We start from the raw sequence: 14404 nt of genomic DNA, 5'->3' as shown, positions 1-14404 counted from the left end.
TGAAAGAAATTCCAAGCTTCTATTGTGCATTTTCCCATTTTGCCGCCCAGTTTACCATTGCTGGAAACCATCACGGAAAATAGCAGACGGGCAGGCTAGGCTGTTCGAGAATGTCTGCGTGAAGCCCAGGTGCGTCATATTTTAACGCTTCCGTCGAGGGCCTTCTGTGTACCAGCCCCTCCGCTGGGTGCTGGGGACCGCAGGTTAGCACACGGGGCTATCATTAGCATTCCTTGTGACTTTCCGACCTGAATTGCATAGCATCATTATGAAGGAGGTGCATTAATGTCTCTTTCTTTTGAAGAAGGTCCCACACCAGCAAGTAAAGTAAAAATGGCATATGCCCTCATGCTTATTTTCCACCATCAAAATAGATGCCACTTTATGAAAACTCATTTCTGTAGGATTTTCTTGAGAACCTTATTAATGCAGCAGTGTATTTTTAATTTTTTTTCTTTTTTTTTTTTTTAAGGAAGACTTATGAAAGAAGTTTCTCTCAGGCCTCACCTACATGAATATCTGGAAGCTTCACAAGAAAGTGGTTTGCCTTCATCTTGTTGACGCTGTGAAGTCAAACTTACATTTCTGTCTTTGTGGAGATGTTAGGACACTCACGCTAGTTTGGTCCTAGGATGCTGGCGGTAGCACACGGTTTCCCCCTACTAATGCTATTTCTAACTTCATTTAGTTTTCCTGCCCCGATTTTCCTTCTGTTTTGCTTTTCTCACTTATTTTAATCTTACAGCAGAATTATTTACACACATTTAAAAAAATCTCAAATTCTGCCTGCAATGAGGTGGAGGTATTCATAAACACATTAATAAAATAGGAAGCAGTTACACCTTAAGATAAACTGCAGGCTGGGTATATTTATGCTTAGACATGTCTGGAGGTTTTAGGAATGTATCTGGATGGTATTTATGTTCTTCAGGTCTCAAGTAAAAAATTCATATATAGCCGGCCCCTCGTGCAGTTGAAAACCCACGGATAGCTCTGGACTCCACCAAAACTTCACTATTAATAGCCCACTATATACTGGAAGCCTTACCAGTAACACAGTTGACTAACACATATCATCTGGTATGTGATATGTATTAGAGACTGTGTTCTTACAATAAAGTAAGCTAGTGAAAAGACAAGGTTATTAACAAAATCATCAGTACAGCACTGTATTGTATTTATTGAGAAAAATCCACATACAACTGAAGTTGTGCAGCTCAAATCCAGGTTGTTCAAGGGTCGACTATAACTTTGAGAGGGTTTTAGAGTCAAGATGGGACACAGAGATATCTAGTTCATTTTTCAGAATGTTCTTCATTTACTCTTGTTGGGGTTTGTGTATATAGTTATATAGAATATTTGTATATAGTATATAGAATGAGACAATATATTTTTCTCATTTCATATTATAAAGATAATATAAGCTCATGTTAAGAATTTCCCACAGCATATACATGGGAATTAAGTAGTAAATTAAAAGTCTTTTCCCTTCCCAATATCTAAATCTCATGTCCTGTGTGTAACACTATAGACTTTTCTCTGTACCTGCAGGAATATGTATGTGTGAGGATACCTTGGTGTTACTTGAATGAACCATATTCTTCTGTGAAATAGGCTTTTGTAAGTTGACAAAATATGGACTTTTTTCAGAGCAGTATAATTAGCTGTCTTTTATTCTTTTTATAGTAGCTTATTATTCCATCGTATGAATACATCGTACCTTATTTGACTGGTCTCCTAATGATGGACACTTAGAGAAAGGCTCCCCTTTCTTGCAAGCAGAGATTGCTGCAACCAATGTCTTTGATCTTGTAATTTTTACATACTTGCGGAAAAGATAGTTTTCGAGAAACATAATTGCTGGGTATGCACATTGAAAGTTTTGATAGATATCCCCAAATGGTCCTCCAAAATGGTGTTCTCCTATTCTCTCATCCCAGCTCCCTTACAAAAACCTGATATAATACAAGTTCCGTTTGTTATAAGGAAGGCAATAATGGCAGTTTGTGTCCGTTTTCATGTGAATTTCATTATTATGAGTGAATTTGAGTACCTTTGTGTATTAATTTCTTCTTTGGGTTTCTTTTTCTTTGGATAATATCTTTAGCTCCTTTGTACATTTTCCCGCTGTTGGATTATCCAGCTTTTTCTTACTGTACAGAGTGTTCTTTATTTAAATTTTCTGTCATGGTATGTCACAATTAAAAAAAATCTTGGTTAATCGTTTGTGTCTATCATTTTAGGAGATATGTCTATGTGTCTCTCTCTATAAAATAGATCTATATACCCGCACTGAATTTCTGATTTGCAGTCAAATTTAGCATTATTTCTTCTAGGGAGTCTTTTTTCCATGCTTAGATACTCTCAAGGCATATTTAGTTATGCTTTTCTGGTACGTTCTGTGGGTTGGGTTTAGCTTTTTAAGCTTAGATCTTTGACTCATTTAGAATTAATTTGATTCAAGAAGTGATGTATGAATTGAGTGGTTTTTGTTTTTGTCTGCCTAACCAGGTTCCCCAATATTATCTTTTACTAACTGATTTGAAATACTACCTTCATCTTTTCTTCTGGATCCTTATTCTAGCCCATTGACCTGTTTCTATATTCTTGGCTCTAGGATTAGAAAGGGTTAGCTTTTAGGCAGAGGGGTTCCTCTATTTATTTATATGTCAAAATTTTGAAAGTTCACATATGTTTAATAGTTTCAGGTGCACAACTGAATGACCTGATATTTGTATATACTGCAAAATGATTGATACGATAAGTCTAGCTAACATCTATCCTTATATATAGTTAAAGACTTTTTTCTTAAGATGAGAATTTTTAAGATCCACTCTCTCTCTCAGCAACTTTCAAATATGCAATAGAGTATTGTTAAATATAGTTGCCATGCTGTGTATTATATCCCCATGACTTATTCATTTTATAACTGGAAGTTTGTACCTTTTGGCTACCTTCACCCATTTCACCTATCCCCCCACCCCCTGCTTCTGGCAACCACCAATCTGTTCTCTGTTATCTATAAGCTTGATTTGTTTTTGTATGTGTGTCATTGTTGTTGTTGTTGTTTTAGAATCCACATGTGAGATCATACAGTATTTCTCTTTCTTTGTCTGACTTATGTCATGATGCCCTCAAGGTCCATCTATGTTGTCACAAATGGCAGGATTTCCTTTTTTTCTATGGCTGAATAATATTCATATATATGTATAGACACTACGTTTTTTATTCATCCATCCATTGATGAACCTTTAGGTGGTTTCCATATCCTGGCTATTGTAAATAACATTGCAGTGAACATGGGACTGCCTATATTTTTTCAAATTAGTGTTTTCAAAAAAAAAATTAGTGTTTTCATTATGTGTGTGTGTGGGGGGAGATAATAAGTATCCAGGAGTAGATATGCTGGGCCTTATGATAGTTCCATTTTTAATTTTTTGAGGACCCTCCATACTGCTTTCCACAGTGGCTGCACCAGTTTGCATTCCCACTAACAGTGCACGAAAGTTCCCTTTTCTCCACACTCTCACCAACACTTGTTATGGCTTGTCTTCTTTTAAAAATTATTATTATTTACTTGTTTATTTTTATTTTTATTTTTTTTTATTTATGATAGTCACAGAGAGAGAGAGAGGCAGAGACACAGGCAGAGGGAGAAGCAGGCTCCATGCACTGGGAGCCCGACGTGGGACTCGATCCCGGGCCTCCAGGATCGCGCCCTGGGCCAAAGGCAGGCGCCAAACCGCTGCGCCACCCAGGGATCCCTATTTTTATTTTTTTAAAGATTTATTTATTTATTTATGATAGACAGAGAGAGAGAGAGAGAGAGAGAGAGAGAGAGAGAGAGAGGCAGAGACACAGGAGGAAGGAGAAGCAGGCTCCATGCTGGGAGCCTGACGTGGGACTTGATCCCGGGACTCCAGGATCGCGCCCTGGGCCAAAGGCAGGCACTAAACCGCTGAGCCACCCAGGGATCCCCTTACTTGTTTATTTTTAAAGATTTTATATACTCATATATTCATTTGAGAAAGAGAGAGAGCATGCATGAGCATGGGGAAGAGCAGAGGGAGAGGGACAAGCAGACTCCATGCTGAGCACAGAGCCTGATAGGGGGCTCTATCTCACGAGCCTGAGATCATGATCTGAGCTGAAACCAAGAGTCGGATGCTTAACTGACTGAGCCACCCAGGCGCCCCATGTCTTGTTTTTTTTTTTTGTTTTTTTTTTTTTTTTTTTTTTTTGGTAACAGTCATCCTAACAGGTGTGTTAGGTGCTATCTCATTGTGGTTTTGATCTGCATTTCCCTAATGATGAGTGATGGTGAACATCTCATGTACTTCACACACCATCTGTGTATCTTCCTTGGAAAAATGTCAGTTCAGATCCTCTGCCCATGTTTAAGTCAGATTTTTTGGTTTATTTTTCTATTCAATTGTATGAGTTCCTTGTATATTTTGGATATTGACCACTTATCAGATACAGGACTTGCAAATATTTTCTCTCATTCAGGAAGTTGCCTTTACACTCTATTGATGATTTCCTTTGCCATGTGCTTTTGAGTTTGGTGTACTCCTACTTGTTTATTTTTGCTTTTGTCTTCTTTGCTTTTGGTATCAGACACAAAGAGCCAATGCCAAGACCAATGTCAAGGAGCCTATTATTTCTTCTAAGATGTCTGTGGTTTTAGGTTTTACATGGAAGATTCAATCCATTTTAAGTTAATTTTTGTGTATAGTGGAAGATAGTGGTTTCGTTTCATTCTTTTGCATATGACTGTCCAGTTTTCCCAATACCACTCGGTGAAGAGACTGCCCTTTCCCTGTTGTATATATAGTCTTGGCTCTTTTGTTGTAAATTAAGTGCCCAGAAAATTTAATTTTTTTTTTTTTAGTTTTAGAATGTATTAGACTGTATGCAGGTTGTTTGAGTCAAATTTGCCTGTAGTTGGATTTCCCACAGGACGTGGAGCATCCTGGCAGTGTGGGAAGCAGGCTGGGATAAATGAGCTGAAACTAGTTAGCTGGTCTTTCTGTGCCTCTAAGTGCAATCCATTGGCACAACCAGCCCAGCTCATATGCCACCATGGTCACGTATTTACTTTAGACTTGCCAAAGTGTTTTCATATGTACTATCTCATTAATCCTAACAATAGTCTTCCAAGGTAAAGGTTACTATTCCTATTTTGGGAAAATAACTTTCATGAAGGTTTTGTCTGAGCTTTGCTCAATGTCTTCCAGCTCCCACTGGCACAGCCAGGCCTCCTGGCCTACCTCGCTCGTGCACTTGCCCTGAACCACAGCGGCCTCGTCTCCGGGGCTAATACTGGATCTTCCACTCGACATTAGCCCCACCACGAGGCGCTCCTTCTTCAGGCCTTTGAGCAGATGACTTCTCAATTGGATCTGAGATTTTATTTGTGGTTCCCATCCATTGAAGTCATCAAGTTCCCTTTCAGAAATACACCTCATGGAAACACCACTGCAGGCTGGCCAGCGCTGAGATCGGTTCCCTCAGCCTTTGTCTGCAGTTCCTTCAGCAAGCACGAGGCGGGAGGCAGCTGATGGCCGGGCCTGTAGAGTACTTTCTTTCTTAAAAGGATTAAGTTTTCCACTCTCTGCTTTAAAAAAAAAAAAATTTTTTTTAAACAAGGGAATTTTTCTGTAACACTATAAATTCTTCGAGCAGATAGTTATCAGTAGGCTCTGTGATAGCAAAATACTTTTTAGCAGAGAGTCAGTTTGACAGATAAATGTGCTGCATAATTAAAGGATTAAGCATCCTTTCTCCTGAAATTAAATTAAGGAGGGAGGACATTTGCACTAACTTGTTTATGATAAAATTATTTGTTGTCATTTTGCAGGGAATGGCTCTCAAGCCATGAGGTGGTGTCAGTTTTGATATTTTAGCCTCAGAGGCAGGTGGGAAATGACATTTATACATTATACTGACCACAGTGGTACATACCTGAATTGTCTTCACGTTGTCAAATCCAGACGTTTCCCGTTCATGAGTGTGGGGGAATACTTCCCTCTTTCTCCCTGCTTTGTTTTTCTCTGGAAGGAAAAAGTTCCATCTCCCAGTAGATTCTGGAAGCAACTTGACTTTGGTGCAGACTGAATGGTTGCTCTTATTGAGTGATTCAATCTCTCCCTGACCTGGGCGATAGCGACTGCAGAGGGGGCTTGGGGAAGTCTGATGGGGGTGCAGCAGTTTAGGGGGCAGAAGACCTGCCTAAGGATTGTGCAGAAGACTAGTTTTATCTAGTTGGCCAAGCCTGTTTCATAACTTCTGACCCTCTGTTGATTTCTTTTATGCAGGTATCTTCTTGTCTCCATAGAAGCAGAGCTCATCTGGCTGGAACATTCTGGGCATTTGTTTCATCAAGCCCTTTGGTATGTGGGGGTAGGGGTCGGGGTGGGAAGGATGCTTCTCTTTAGCAGAGGCTCTGGCCAAGCCAGACTGCCAGTGTCCGTGCTCCGGGAGGGGGTATCCCCCAGGGAAGCCATCCAAGTGTCTGATGCAGCAGGAAGAGCTGGGCCAGGTCTTGTCAGCATGTCACCCCTGAAGTCTGTGCTCTTCCTCCATATGCTGCCTCCCAAAGGTGATATTCAAAGTGGGGCTTTGAAAGATAGTAGGATTATTTTAGGCTCAGATTAAAGTGGCAGGAGGGGGGCGGGGGAGCCAAGATTTGCATGGTGAAGGCAGCGAAGACACCTTTGGGGAAGAAAGGGAGAGGTTTCAGAAGCCTCCCTGTGCCTTGAGTCACGGCCCTGTGGCCTTCCTGTGATTTCTGTGCCTCTGTGGTGCCATGGTGGTCACCAGCTCCCTAACATCCATCTTTCCTCCTGCCCTGTTTCACCCTCTGCTCCCTCACTCCTGCTTCCCGGGCTCTCCTTTCAAAGAACCCCCCTGGATATGATCTACAGGTTGGTGGTGGGGAGTGCTGGTTGTTAGCCTGAGCAGGTTGGTAGAGCCGGCAAAGGAAGCCGTGGGGTATTCGGGAGACACAGGGAGGAAGGCGTCAGGCTGATGGGCAGAGTAAACACCATGAGCTGGGTTCCTTGATAGATAATCTGCAAGGAAAACCAAAGTAAGGAAGGGGAACGTCTGAGGAGAAGAAATGAAAACTTTTTGGATTTTTAAAAGTATGGGCAAGAGCAAGCTACGCAGTGTCTAGGATTTCACACTTGGCTGATAAGATGATAAGGAAACCCAAGAAAAGGATTAGCACAAAAGTCCCGATTGTGATTACCTTTCAGAGATGGGTGTGGGCTGGGATGGAGCATGTGACAGGGATTTCTAAGGGGACTGCAAAGTTCTATTGCTTGACGCGGGTGGTGGTTATAATAATTCATTAAATGTTTACATTTGTTTTGCATATTTTATCTGCACCCGTATGATATTTTACTTTATAATGGAAAGTTTGAAAACCCCGGTAAGTATGATACGATCAATCTGTGCACTAATGAAAATTGTGTGTGTGCAGAAAAACAAGCAAATGAAAACAGCAACTGCACAGTAGGTGTGTAAAATTATCCCTGACAGCTATGGAGAATATTCTAGAATTAGGCCAGGGACTCTCCCTTTCCAAAGCTCTGAGGCCTCGAGGCACTGGGCTGGGCAGCTCTCCTACCTAACTTTGTCCAGACAGACAGAGGCAGGAAGGATCAGTTTTGATCATGACTGCTGGATGTGTGAGTAACATTCTGCCTGGTAATTATTTTTGACATTTGACAGTTCTGGGCACCACCTTTTGCAGCTCAGAAATGTTGGCAGGGCACTTATTTTTGAAGGGTTCACATTTTCCTATAAGTAATCAAGTATTCATGGGCTATGTCTTTGGGTCCTTAGTTGCCAATTAAGGTAGAGCGTTCTGGAAAGTCACAGACCCAGAGGGCAGCTTAGAGTTTCAGGGAATAACTCATCACTTAGCAACAACAACTACAACAAAAGTGGGAGTTTTATTTATTTATTAAAAAAAAATTAATCTCGGGCAGCCCCGGTGGTTCAGCGATTTAGCACCGCCTTCAGCCCAGGGCATGATCCTGGGGTCCCGGGATCGAGTCCCATGTCGGGTTCCCTGCATGGAAACTGCTTCTCCCTCTGCCTGTGTCTCTGCCTCTCTCTTTCCCTCTGTGTCTCATGAATAAATAAATAAAGTCTTAAAAAATTTTAAAAAATTAATCTCTACACCTAACATGGGGCTTGAATCCATGACCCTAAGATCAAGAGTCGTACGCTCTTCTGACTGAGCCAGCCAGGCATCCCAAAAGTGGGACTTCCAAATTAATTAAAAAACAAAACAAAACAATCCAGTCCCTGTGTATTGAGCTTACAGTCTTTCAGAGCAGATACCAGATGCATTTTGGTCCCAGATTTCTCCCCAACCTGTCGGCCACACTGCTGAAAGTCCAGGTCTTTTAGATCACGTGGGAGGCTAGTGAGATTAAAAATGCAAATGTGCCTGGGAAAAGTAGCCAGGTGAAGACAGTCATCTGTGGTGAAAAAAACAGATAAAGAAAGGGATTCCAAACTAGAGAGAAAGGGGAGGAATATCACAAAGGACGGGGAATGACTCAGAAGCAAAATACCTGGAGCTTTGCCAAAGCAGGCAATAAAAAGGCACCGAATGTCTCCAGTGACATGTATGGGGATTTTATCAATTAGGTTCTTTAGGTTTTAAGTGACAGAAAATTCAACCTAACCGAGATTAAGGAAACAATAGAAATTTATTGGCTCATATAATTTAAAAGTCCCATGGGAGATTTGGGGGAAGGTTTCAGGCATGGTGTGATCAAGATGCTCAAACAATACTTTCAAAGCTTGGCTTCTCTGCTGTTTCACCTGCTATTTCTCTCTTTGGGATTCCCTCTCAGCAGACCCTATGCAACCTGGGGCACCTGTCATCTCCAAAGCATAATGGGCTCTTCCTGGCCTTGATGACTGCAGAAAAAAAATTGTGGAATTAGCTTTAATTAGCTCTGTTTGGCCATACACTGATATCTGAACCAGATGCAGTGGTCTGCTGGGCCATGCTGGAGTTGTGTGCCTCCTCCTGGAGCCAGAGGTGGTCAGTGCCATCCATTCACTTGCACTGAGGTAATGCAGAAGTGACTAGAAGGGAGTGGTGTGCTGAGAATGTAGATGGTGCATGTCCTCCTCAGCAGTCTTTGCGAATTCCGGTGTGGAGTGGCCATGAAATTAAGTTGTTGAGCCGTGACCAGGATCACAAAATTATCACAGAAGGGAATTTAATAGAAGATAGCTGACTGTGTACATCCATATGTGCATATATACAGATACATGTGGTTATCTATGTGTATATACAAATATGTGGGTAAATATGTATAAAACACCTCTCACCATAGGGCATGCATGAAGGTATCAAAATGCTGCTTCCTGGGATCGTATGCCAGGCAATGTGCACTGGTAGTGCTACTCTTGTTCACACCTGCCTCTTCCGGCCTCTCGTCTCACCAGCTTGGCATGACCCCTCTTCTGTTCTCATCCACTCGCTCCTTGTCTTCAACGTTTGGCTTGAATGTCACTTCTCCATGAAGACTTTGCTTCCTGGTATCACCACCTATGCCCAGATACCCAGCTCTTCTTTGTGGCTTTGGAGAGGCTGGCACTTGCCTTACCCGGCACGAGAAAGGGGTAGAGTTGCACCACCCACTGTGGCCACCATCGGCCTCGGGGGGGGGGGGCACTGAGCACTTCAAAGATGATGCATCCAAACTGAGATGTTCTGTCAATATTAAACATGCCCTGGGCTTTGAAGATGAAAAAAATTGTAAAATATCTCATGAATGGTGGTTTTTAGACTTAGTCCATGTTGATAGGATAGTATTTCTGAATGGATTAGGTTAAATAAAATACATAATTAAAATTAGTTTCATCTGTGTCTTCTCATCTCTTTCCAAATGTGGCTACTAGAAAATTTAAAATTACACTCGTGGCTCACATTTTATATGTACAAAACAGTACTGGAATAGAGCATTAGCACCTGAAGCCTGGGCCCTGGCTTCCTTCCCAGAAGGAAGTGAGCGTGGTGCTGGGTGAACTCCCGATTTCACAGCAGAGATAATAAGAACTGGACTCGTAGGATATTTGTACTATTAATGGAATAATTAATGGCACGTGGGGTGTGCTGAACAAACGGTTGCTTCTGTGATGTGTGGCAAGGTCCCGTCTCTCTCCTGGATTAGCTCTCTCACTGTGTCTTAAGATTTTTATTTATTTATTCATGAGAGACACAGAGAGAGACAGGGAGAGAGAGAGAGGCAGAGACACAGGCAGAGGGAGAAGCAGGCTCCACGCAGGGAGCCTGGTGTGGGACTCGATCCCGGGTCTCCAGGATTGTGCCCTGGGCCAAAGGCGGCGCTAAACCACTGAGCCACCCGGGCTGCCCTCTCACTGTTTCTAACACACTGCCTGGCTCCTAGCGGAAACCAATAAATTTGAATGAAAGAATGAATGAACATCAGAAGTGATTTGGGAAAATTTCTCCAGGACAAAATTTACCCACTTGATAATTTGATTAAAAACAAGTCTGTCAGAGATTCTAAGCCGCTTTATGATTTGCCTGAAGGAAAATTCATAGCTAGTAACTATGGCAACTGGGCAATTTTCATCAATCCTCCTCAATCCTCCTCGCCCCATCCTGTCCCACTTCTCCTCGGTGATCCTGGAGTTTGACCTCATCTCCTGCCTGAATGAGCATTGAAGCATTTTCAGTTCCTACCATTCTTGTTTGCCTTTTTTTTGGTTATTGGTTTAAACTTGTTTTTTTTTTTAAGCCACATCTTTTTCAGATTTCTACTTGATACGTGTAATCGATACCATGTGACAATTACATGCACTTTGGAGGGTAACTGTATGTGGTTTTCCCACAACTACGAAATATGTGTGTGCTTTTGCTGCATGGATGTGCACGCACGTGCACACGTATGCACACACATATACTTTTTTTTTTTACCCTAAGGGTATTTGGTGTAGCAGATTTAGAAATGAAGGTTTTGTGTTACAGGTCGCCACAAGAGAGTGGGATATAGTGATGTTAAAAATATTAAAAATATTAGGTTAAGGGAAAATTTCCTTCATACCACAGAAGGGCTGAGGCTCGTAGACACTGGCCAGGGGCTCCTGGGAGAAATGTCCTTAGATATTTCTTGACCTCATTCCTCCCTGCCTTTCTCCACCCCTCCCTGAGATTCTGGCTCTAGCATTTGCATAAATGTGCCAGAATACAATTCCTCTGGACATGAAAGCCTGGGAATATAGAGCCTCTGCTTATTATGGCTGAGGGGTACTGGCGCAATGCTAGAGCTCCTCAGGGGCCACGGTGTGAACCTGGGACAAGTATTTCAGCTCTCTGCAGCCTCAGTTTGTTCACCTAGAAAATGAGGGTACACCATTTGCCTCTGAGCGGTTTTATAGAGATTAAATGTGATATTATGTTTGGAAATAGTGTATAAAATATGAGATATCTTAAAGATGTAGGTAGAATGATGCATTTGAGTCTCAGAGTTAGCAAGAGAGTTGCAGATCCGAATGAAGATAGGGTCTGAGTAGGGGGTTTCAGAGTTGGCCAAACTCAACTCTCCATTTTATAAGACTGGGCTTGTGTGATGAACAGTTGGAAAGTATTTAATTGAAACTCTAGCTAAAATGGAATTATGCCCTTGAGACAAAAAATAGACCGTTAAACAAAAGCCAGTTCCTAGAGACACTAAGCACTCAAGATGAGTAGAAGGTCCTAGTGGGGGATAGGTGCCCCTGGGTGAGTTTTTTGGTATGTGAATTATATTTCAATTTTTAAAAAAGGCCATGGGGATGAATTTGGGAAATGGATTAGGAGATTCAAGGGGGCAAGCAAGAGCTTAGCGGCGTTAAGACTAATTTCTCTTGTCTACACTAGCATTTTTCATAATCATAAAATATTAGTGAATTCATTTGTTCATAGTCACAGTGGCCCAGACTAGATGACCATGACGTGCATATTTTAGAAGTTTCTCTACTTCACATTTAAGATAAAACTTGTGTTAGCTTTGGGTAACATTTATCGTATTTATCTACTGCTATTATTTTAAATTATGTGTTATTTTAATTATTTAATGATCTAAATCCTATTTTCTAATTATTGTTTTTTTAAATTTTTGTTTTCTTGTCACATCTGGGAAACAATTTTTTTGTCAGTGAAAACAAGCAATAGTACTTTGCAATCCATACTACAGAGAAAGAACAGAATTTCTGACTCCATTGCCAGAAAAATAAAATCATTTGCCATACTTGTATTTTCTTTGCCGTCTCTTGACAACAGTACAATAAATGAAGACTCTGTGGCTTATCAGCAGTGTGAATTTGGGAAAGTTACTTAAAGTCCCTAAACCTAATTTTTTCCCATCTATAAAATGGGAATAGCATACCACTTACCTCAAAGGGTTGTTCACTGAAATTCTGCAGTGAATTTAAAGTGTCTGACAGGGTCTGGCCCATACTAGTGAATAAGTATGTAGTATTAGTAGGGAGAAGGCATATAATAAGGCTTAGACAAGAAGCTCTAAAGGAATTTTTTCCTAAAGGAAACCATGAGCAGCATTAATAATATCTTCTTTTCCTTCCCATCTTTTAGATCAGGGGTCAGCAGACTATGGCTAGTGGGCAGAGCCTGAGTGAGGGCACATGAGGGTGCAATTTGCCTCTTCACTCATCCTTCAAGCACTCTTGTTCTCTCATGTATAGACACTGAGGTCTCACCACCCTGCGAAGATGAGGAGAAGGGAAAGCAAGGCATTAAAAATGGCAGGTGCTTGGAACTTGACAGTGAATCTTCCCACCAAACCACACATTGTTCGAGGAGGAAATTTAGGTTTATGGGGGCCAAATAACCTGCTCAAGATCCTCCAGTGACCAAAGGGCAGAACCATGACTCTGGCTATGAATCTCAAGTTCTTTTTTCTTTGCCAAACCACTTATGTGAATAAGAGAAAATCAGGAAATGTCCAATGACCGGATTAAAATCACTAAGCAATGGAAGAAATGAAACCAAAATATGCATGTCCTCATGATCTAGTTTGAGCCACTGTCACTGTGAACAAATGACCTCTTGCATACCCTCACTCAGATTTGATGATTATGAAAAAAATTTGTGTGGACAAGAGAAATGGCCTTGATGCCGCTGAGCTCTTGCTTGCCCTCTTGACTCTCCTAATCTATTTCCCAAATTCATCTCCAAGGCCTTTTTTAAAAGTTGAAATATAATTTACATACCATAAAACCCATCCATTAAAATTGTATAGTTCTGTGGGTTTTGATGTATTCCCAAAGTTCTTCTCTCTTCCCTCCCATCTTATAGATCATGGATCAGCAAACTATGGCTAGTGGGTCAAATCCAGCCAGTGGCCTATTTCATACAGCCCTTGAGCTAGAAATCATTTTTACATTTTTAAAGGGTTATAAAAATCAACCAACCAATCAACTAACCAACCAACTGAACAAACAACCAACCAAACATAAAACTAAACAATATGTGACAGAGAACCATATGTAGTTCACAAAACCTAAAGTATTTACTATCCAGCTCTTTTCAAGAGAAGTTTGCTAACTCTTTTTCTAGAGCAAACCCTTGAATACCTGAGCAAAGTCCACATCCATGGAAAGCACACATCTCTACAATGATATTCATACACAGAAGATCCCATTGGACACCGTCTTGGCTCAGAGACTAACAAATCTTTCTGCATGTTGAGAACAGTTGCCGTGCTTGAGAGCTTCATCTTCTGAGTCTTTCTGTAAATGCAATTATCTCCTGGATCTTAGGTCTCAATACCTCATTCCTCTTTCAAATCTTTGGCTCGTGCTTGCATGTGGAAATCTCCAATGTCTGCAAATGTTCATAGGCCCCTGAGGGAAAAAAGACGTCTTTAGTATTTGCAAAATATTTTGAAAAAAAAAAAAGTCTGTGTGTCCTAGAAACTTGTAGAAAGATTGTTTTTTTTTTTGTATGAAGCAAAAAGGAGGTCCCTAGGTGCATTGATCATATCATTGTGTTACAACTCTGAAGCTTTTCAAAGCAAAACAGATTTGCTGGCCCAGAGATTAACAAAAAAGATATTTAAGCTATAGTTGCAAAATATATGACATAATGGAAACATGCACAAATATTTCAGAGAAAAAAAGAAGAAAAAAAAAGGAAAATAAAAAGTGGCAGCACAGATCTGACTAAATCAGAGCCAGATGGGATATGTGGATTTGACAAGAAGGAATGAGCTTCAAGAATAATATTTTTTGTGCTAGTACTGTGTTTAACTGTACCTTTAAAAGATATTGAAAAATGCATCATCTTCTTTATTAAAGTATCATGATGATACTTAAACTCGGAATCTTAATTTTACAAGGAAGA

The 14404-nt window shown here is 40.9% G+C and overlaps 1 long non-coding RNA gene across 1 annotated transcript in view; it reads left to right on the top strand.

Moving 5' to 3' along the window:
* The window catches only part of LOC129500688 (uncharacterized), a 50863-nt gene extending 40837 nt beyond the window's left edge, over positions 1-10026 (top strand). The window contains exons 3-4 of the long non-coding RNA XR_008662589.1: positions 6318-6392; positions 9369-10026. This is a non-coding gene — a long non-coding RNA (uncharacterized LOC129500688). The remainder of the gene's footprint in view (positions 1-6317; positions 6393-9368) is intronic.
* Positions 10027-14404: the final 4378 nt, after the last annotated feature.

This window comes from Nyctereutes procyonoides, unplaced genomic scaffold (assembly GCF_905146905.1).
Source record: "Nyctereutes procyonoides isolate TBG_1078 unplaced genomic scaffold, NYPRO_anot_genome, whole genome shotgun sequence".
In the NCBI taxonomy this organism is placed as follows: domain Eukaryota; kingdom Metazoa; phylum Chordata; class Mammalia; order Carnivora; family Canidae; genus Nyctereutes; species Nyctereutes procyonoides.
The sequence above is the reverse complement of the archived record's forward strand: the minus strand, read 5'-3'. Positions and strand labels throughout refer to the sequence as shown.